Source organism: Populus euphratica, unplaced genomic scaffold, assembly GCF_000495115.2.
Source record: "Populus euphratica unplaced genomic scaffold, PopEup_1.0 scaffold122.1, whole genome shotgun sequence".
Classification (NCBI taxonomy): Eukaryota; Viridiplantae; Streptophyta; class Magnoliopsida; order Malpighiales; family Salicaceae; genus Populus; species Populus euphratica.
Window position 1 is genome coordinate 26,798 of NW_011499980.1, and position 7,551 is coordinate 34,348.

General features: G+C 25.6%; 1 long non-coding RNA gene across 1 annotated transcript; it reads right to left on the reverse strand.

Moving 5' to 3' along the window:
* Positions 1 to 1,322: 1,322 nt before the first annotated feature.
* Positions 1,323 to 6,900, reverse strand: LOC105139710 (uncharacterized). The gene is made up of 3 exons (XR_845035.1): positions 6,590 to 6,900; positions 3,092 to 3,182; positions 1,323 to 1,414 (listed from the first exon to the last, which is right to left on the reverse strand). It is a non-coding gene; the product is annotated as an uncharacterized LOC105139710 (long non-coding RNA).
* Positions 6,901 to 7,551: the final 651 nt, after the last annotated feature.

The window sequence follows — 7,551 nt, forward strand, 5'->3', positions numbered from 1 at the left end:
ATCTTAAAAATATAAAAGAATTTTTATATTTGGTTTTGAATTTATCTCCTCATGAGCATTCATTCTCAACTGAAATCCAATATGCATCTCGTGTTAGAAAAATTTGTGTGTGTGCAGTGTAATCAATTGATTTTCAAGGGGAAATTACAAAGGACTCTACTTCTTGTATAATTAAACAATTAGACCAAACAATACAATATTAATAAATAAAAAAATTGATTTGAGATTAATTAGGAAATTCAGGATTTCTTAAATCATACTTTTCTTACAACTTAAAAGGAGACCTGGAGCAAGAAGGAATGCTTCTCTCAAGGGGGGGCCAAATGTCCATGGACTTGACAAAAAAAAGAGACCATATGTACCATCCAAACGGTTGATGTATACTGTTAGATGTGGAGTTTATCCCTATATTAGTGGCAGTCACTTTTTATGCCACCACCATTATTAGCAGTTAGTGTTTATCATCGTTAATTATTTTTTAAAAGATTTTTTATTTAAAAATATATTAAAATATTTTTTTTATATTTTTAAAAAATACATGAAAACAATAAAAAATATTTAAAAAATTAATTTAAATAAAAAAGTTTAATTTATTTTATAGAAAAACACCACGTGAAGCTTTACGTCAAACCCTGCCATATGCCACGCACTGTTGCTGTGACCGTTGGAGGCAGTAATTACGATGAGTAATACGGGTTGTGTTTTAAAATATTTTTTATTTAAAAATATATTAAAATAATATTTTTAATTTTTTAAAAAATATTTTTTAAATTAGTATAATAAAAAATATTAATTTAAAAAAATAAAAAAATAATTTTTTTTAAAACACAGAAAGTGAAAAAAAGCTCCCGCAATAGAAAAGATTGATCATCTGAAAGCTAAGTGTACCGCACTATATAGCTACTGAAATCCCTATCAGAACTTTGTCTATTCCATCATTAATGGGCCTCATTGGTTGGATTTTTTAAAGCATGGTGAATGCACAGACGCAACGACGACTTTAATTTCTCCTACTCTGAATTATAATCTCGGCACATAAAGTTTGAAAACCAGACTGGTGCATATTCTAAGCATGCTCAGGGCAAAAAAATGCCTTGGCCAAAAAGAATTGCGCATGAGAATGAGAAGAACAAGTGGATGCAATCAAGATGACATCGATAATCCAGAGAGCAACACATGAGCATAGAAATTTGGATTCTAATAAATATGCTGTTTGTAATAGCATATTAACAGAAAATAATACCATATTAATCTGTTCTGGGAGCGTTTACCTTCTTCATTGGCATGTTGATGCAGAGGAAAATACTTTTTCGGTCCTGAGAAGCGACAGCAGAAATATCTCTAAACTAATACATCTATGGCTTGATAGATCCAAGAATCATCCTTCCCCATGGCTCGTTTGAAATTGAAGTAACTGAAAAACAACCTTAAAACATGTGAATACATAGTATTAAGTGTGGTTATAATTATTTTTTAAAATATGTTTTATTTGAAAATATATTAAAATAATATTTTTATTTTAAAAAAAATTATATTTTATATAATAGCATCAAAATAATTTAAACATTTTAATTTAAAGAAAATAAAAAAAATTATTTTTTTTTAGAAATATTTTTAAAATACAAAAATATATAATAAATGAATAGAAGAAGGTAAATGCAAGCAAAAACAGCTGATGACAGAAAAATACTCGCATGCAACTTGGTGTTTTCTCTGCCAAACAAAGGCAAGTGGACGTTAGTATCATTGCTGCTGTCAGATACATACTTGGGATTCTCGAGTAGAAGAGCCCGTGAAGACCAACAAACACCTAGACAGGAATTCGCAGCACAGCCATGAATTTCTCACACACGCAAGAGGTTTGGTACTCAAGATTTTTATGGGTCCCGCTAGGAAAGATACCCTAACCCAATGGCTTCATGATCAACTGACGAGATGATCTAAGCCATTCATTTGTAACTTCCTCTTTTCAATGGTCAATTTTTTGAAATTTCACCGTAAAATCCCAGTTCTCAACCAGCCGGTAAAAAACACAAAAAGATCTCAAGGTCAGAAAAGGCTGGCTGAACAATAAATTGGGGACGTGAGTACTTTAAAAGAATTGTCACTTGTGATAGGAGCTAATGATCAGGGGGGACATAAATGGATTTTTTTTTTAGCATTTTAAAAACAAATTCTGATTAAATAACATTTAAAAAAACTATATTAAAAAATAATACAATTTAAAAAATTATAAATAAAAATATTTATAACTCGTGAGTTGCAAGTATCATATAAAACTATTTTAATTTTTAAAAATAAATTGACATAATTTACAATAAATAAAAAAAACAAGATAAAAAAAAAATTACACTATAAACACATCAAAACTCTAACAATAATATCATTAGTATTATTAAAAAAATATCAAGTCATTCAAATATATTAAGGTTTATTTGTTTTTAAATGATTTTTGTAATACACTACGATCACGTTATAATATTTTTTGATATTAAATTTGTTTTGTCAAAATTTTATTAATGATACTAGTGATATTATTATTCAAAAAAAAAAACCTAACATTTGGTTATTTAATTTCATGTTGGTAAACCTATGAATTGAATTTAATTCATGAGTTTTGATGAAATCTCATATTTGTAACTTTAAATGTTGAGAATTGAATTTCAAATAAAATTTAATCTTTAAAAATATTATAAAAATAAATTAGAGGTGAACCACTTTGACTTACAATTTCAAAAAGAGAAAATATAATATTAAAATTAATTACTTCAAAATACATATTTAACCCTTTTTTTAAGACAGTTAAAGAAATAAAATGCAGGTAATAAGGATTCTATAGAAAACAAAGTAAATTAAATTTTATTTTTTTCTAAATATATGAATTCAATTTATTTATTTATTAAATTTAAATTAAATACTATAATTAAATTTTACTGTTGAGAATTGATTTCAAATACCTTCTAAATTATCAGGTAGATTATCAATTTTAAGAACACTATTATCTTATCAATCGAGATAGAACAACCACGTACTAGCATGATTGTCAAGTTGACAAACGTGGGTAAATTTTTCTAATTATTTTCAACAGTACCTGGTGGCTTTATTCGCTTTGCACAGTCCCTTGAGGCAGACTTTCATGTATCACGAACATTTGTATCATATTTATTTAGTACTTTTGGTTTCTAGCATAGGAAAAAAAAATATCAGTGTAAAAAATATTTTAAAAAATAATATAATTTAAAAATTACAAATGATATCAGTGATTCATGAGTGGTAATTATCATGATTTTATCAAAATATAAAATTATTGGATACTTGATTCAGTAAAAATAAAGAAAAGAAAGGGAAAAAAAAACTATGAAAGCATACAAAAATTCCGATAATAACACTACTAATATTGTTAGAAAATCACCATCAATAACTATAACTATAATGGACTACAAGAGCAATCTAAAAATAAATAAGTTCTGATACCTTTGAAAAGTTTGTATAGTCAATTTTATTTATTATTTGTGATTTAGTTTGATGTCATTAAATACAAGATCTTTCTAATGATATTAGTAATATCATCATTGAAAATTAGTTATGTATTTGATATCTTTTTTTTCTTTGTTCTATCTCTCTCCTCCTTGTAATATGTGTGAGAGAGAAGAGAAAAATAACTTAAAAATCACACCAAAAATTCTAATGATAATATCACTAGTATTGTTGGAAAGATCTTAACAAGACAAATTCAATAACATTAAATAAGATCATAAACGATGAACAGAGTAAGTCACACGCGTCGTCTAAAGATGTTAATGTTCACTTGTCTTTGGATTGCTTATATAACCTACTCTAGTAATTATTAATAACTTTATTTGTTGTTGTTAAATTTATCTTATCAAGATTTTTTTAACGATGATAATAATATCATCATCGTAATTTTGATATAACTTTTTTTTCTCTCTATTAAATCATTTATTCAATAATTTTATAATTTAAAAGTATTATAAATAATAATTATAACTGACGAATCACAAATATTATTTATGACTCTTTACACTATTCTATTTTTCTAGATATATTTTATAATTTTTTATTTTATTATATATTTCTTTTAATGTGCTAAAAACCAAAAAGACTCACATTTTTGTGAAGAAATTATGATTTCTTCCGTTTCATGCATTTATTGAGCACTACCTAATGCTAATTAATTATTTGAGAGTCGAGAACCTTTGATTTTTTAAAAAGTTTAAATTATTTTTTTGTTAAAAATTATTTTTTTATGTTTTAAATTGATTTAATGTACTGATTTCAAAAATAATTTTTTTAAAATAAAAAAATATTATTTTAATATATTTCAATAAAAAAACTTTAAAAAATAATTATAATTACATAAGGCTGGCTAGAATCCTTAGCATAAAAGATATTAGTAACACAGTATAAATAAAATATAAAAGCCAGAGCATCCACCGAGCAAATTTTAAGAAATTTAGAGAATTTTTTTAGTAGCACAGCATAAATAAAATATTGAAAAACAGTACAGTTGAAAAGGTAATTGAAAAAAATAATACAGTTTATAAAATCATACATGACATATTAAAAAAATTATTAAAAAACTATTTTAATTTTTAAATTTAAAAAGTATTATCTATTATCTTTATCCCAACTGTGATAAAGATATTATTAATTTATTTTTAAAAGATAATATTTTAGAATATAAATTTCTAATTATCTTGTATAATTTATAATATTTACAATTTTTAAATTTAGAGGTTTTAACATTTTATTTGGTAATTATAAAAACAATTTATTATTAATAAATATTTTTTTCATTAAAAAGATAAATGCATGTAATTTTTGAAAGGAAAAAAAATCACATCAATTTAGTTAATCAAATCACGTGTATTTATTTTTTTATGAAAAAAATATTTATTAATAATAAATATTTTTTCATAATTAATAAATAAAATCTTAACACCTGTTAATATTATGTATTATCTTTGTAATTGAGAATTTATATTTTAAAATATTAACTTTATTTTATAAAAACAATAAATAATATTTATTTATTTTTTTAATTTAGAATAACTTAAAAAAATTAATATTTTTAAAGGAGTCAGATACCATTTGCAATTATATGACTTTTTTAAACTATATTATTTTTATTATTCTATTTTTTAAAAAAAAAAACATCATAAACTTCTTAATCAATGGATCAATATTGGACTTGGATGGATCGCAGGGAAATCTTTGGTGTAATCTAGAATGACTAGCAACTACAAGCAGAGATGGACTCCTGGTTGACCTGATATTAGTTACTTTCTTTTTTCTATTTTTGATATTTGCAAGCACACCATGTCCTCCTGTGATTGGGACTCGCTGTGCCAAGTAACGCCAAATCTCTGCCAAGTAATGCCAACTCTCTACCTAACATACGGAATCGTGACTAGCCATTTTGTCTCTGCAATCCTAATTTTTTTTACATTTTTTAAAATTATTTTAATATATTAATATTAAAAAAAATATTTTAAAATATTTTAAAAAATAATTACTAACATAAACAAGCTCCAACAAGCATGATTCAAAAGATAGTAATGTGTACGTGACACTGACTGGGGTAGGAGGAATAATGAGACACTGGATTTAAGCATTAGACAATAGACATACTGCGATATGGTACAATTAATATTCTTTCAAGTGTCTACAGAATAGATGAAAGTCCAGAACTCCATCTACAAGATATATTTGTTATTTTAATTATTTTTGGATTTTAATATCTTTTTTCTACTTATATTTAGATTTTTTTTCGGTTAGGTGGATTTTAATGCTTACTTTTGGATTCTTTTAATAAAACTGGCTTTAATTTCTATATAGATACTTGAAGCAACCTTAAAATTTAATAACATTAATTTCATTATCGTTAAATGTTGGATAAATTCTCAATTGTGGACCCCTCTTACTATAATACGAGGAAACTATGAAACCAAGTTTTTATTTGACATTGCAGTTCAATTGAGTTTCCCAGACTTTCAAACAGGTTAAGATATATCTGTAAAAAAAGAGAAAAAGAAGAAGAAGGAAGATTTGTTGTTGGATCACAAAACCATCGACGATAAGGCTTACCTGGAAAATATTGTTTGTCAATTTTGGAGACTAGATCACAGGCATGTGATGTGTGTGCGCGTGCGCATAATAGAATAGAATAGCCAAACAAACGTGACTTTCAAACTTCACTTTCCGTTATTCGTGCTCAGTTTTCACAGCAACGATCATGGCATCATTTGGAAATTGAAAAAATCAACCAGGCAAATAAGCCATCAGTACTGATAGACTACGCCTAGAAGAACTCAGCATGCGTTAAATATGTTTGTATCTATCATGTTGTGCACATACGCTAGACGACAAACTAAAAGATATATGTAAGATTGGAATACATCATGCGTATTTGATTGAATCTGTAGTCTGATTAACATTGAAGATTTTCGATCATGAAATTAATTAGAGAAGCCAAACACATAAAGGAAAAAATAAAGCCAAGTTTCCAAAATCCAAGAAGAAAGACAAATAATTAAATATTTAATTGAAGACTGAGAGGAAGCCGAACCAGGATAGGCGTACATGAACGACGATGATCAGCTGCTTCGATGGAGCTCTGAGTTCATCGAAGATTCCTTCGATATATAATGGCTGCTTGCAGATTGAGAGTGGGAGATTTTGTTGGAGAAAGAGATTGATAGGAATTAAGTGGTAAAAGAAAGATTTATATACGAGGAGACATGATTCCGTCAGGGTGGGATTTTTGTTTCTTTTTTTCTTTAGCGGGCAAGAGAGAGAGAGAGAGGGAGGGAGGGAGGGAGAGTGGCTTTTTGTCTACTGGTTTGGAGGGAATCTACTTTTTTTATCTGTTTTGAATTTACTTTACCGCTAGTTTTTTTTTTTCTTGAAATTACTTTAAGGATTCCAGCTTTTTCATTCCTTCTCTGCGTATTTGTTTTTAAAAAAAACTTTGATTTTTTTTAAATTTATTTTTTTATAATTTTTTATTTTATTTTGATATGTTGGTCTCAAAAATAATATATTTTTAAATATATTTTATTTTAATATATTTTTAATTATAAAATACTATAAAAAATAATTATAACTATAACTTCAGACAACGCTAAAAAACATTCTTGGCCCCTCACGTTACTTTCACGTCATTTCTTCATGAATGTATCCTTTTCTTGTTGGGCTTAAAATACATTGCAAGGTGGCCTAAATATTTTTCAATTGAAAAAAAATAATGTTAATACGAGTTATGTGTTCTTAAAAATATAAAAATAATAATATTATTATAAAATTTAATTTTTAAATAAGAAACAAATTTAAAAAAAAATTAAAAAAATAAAAGTAAAAATAATAATAATATTATAAAGTTTAATTTTTAAATAAGAAACAAATTTTTAAAAAAAATTAAAAAATAAAAAATAATTTAAATTAACTCAAGTTAAGTCACTAACTAAACACAAGATTAAGATAAGCCTATAAAAAAAAATAGATATACAAACCAATTCTCAAATCAAATGT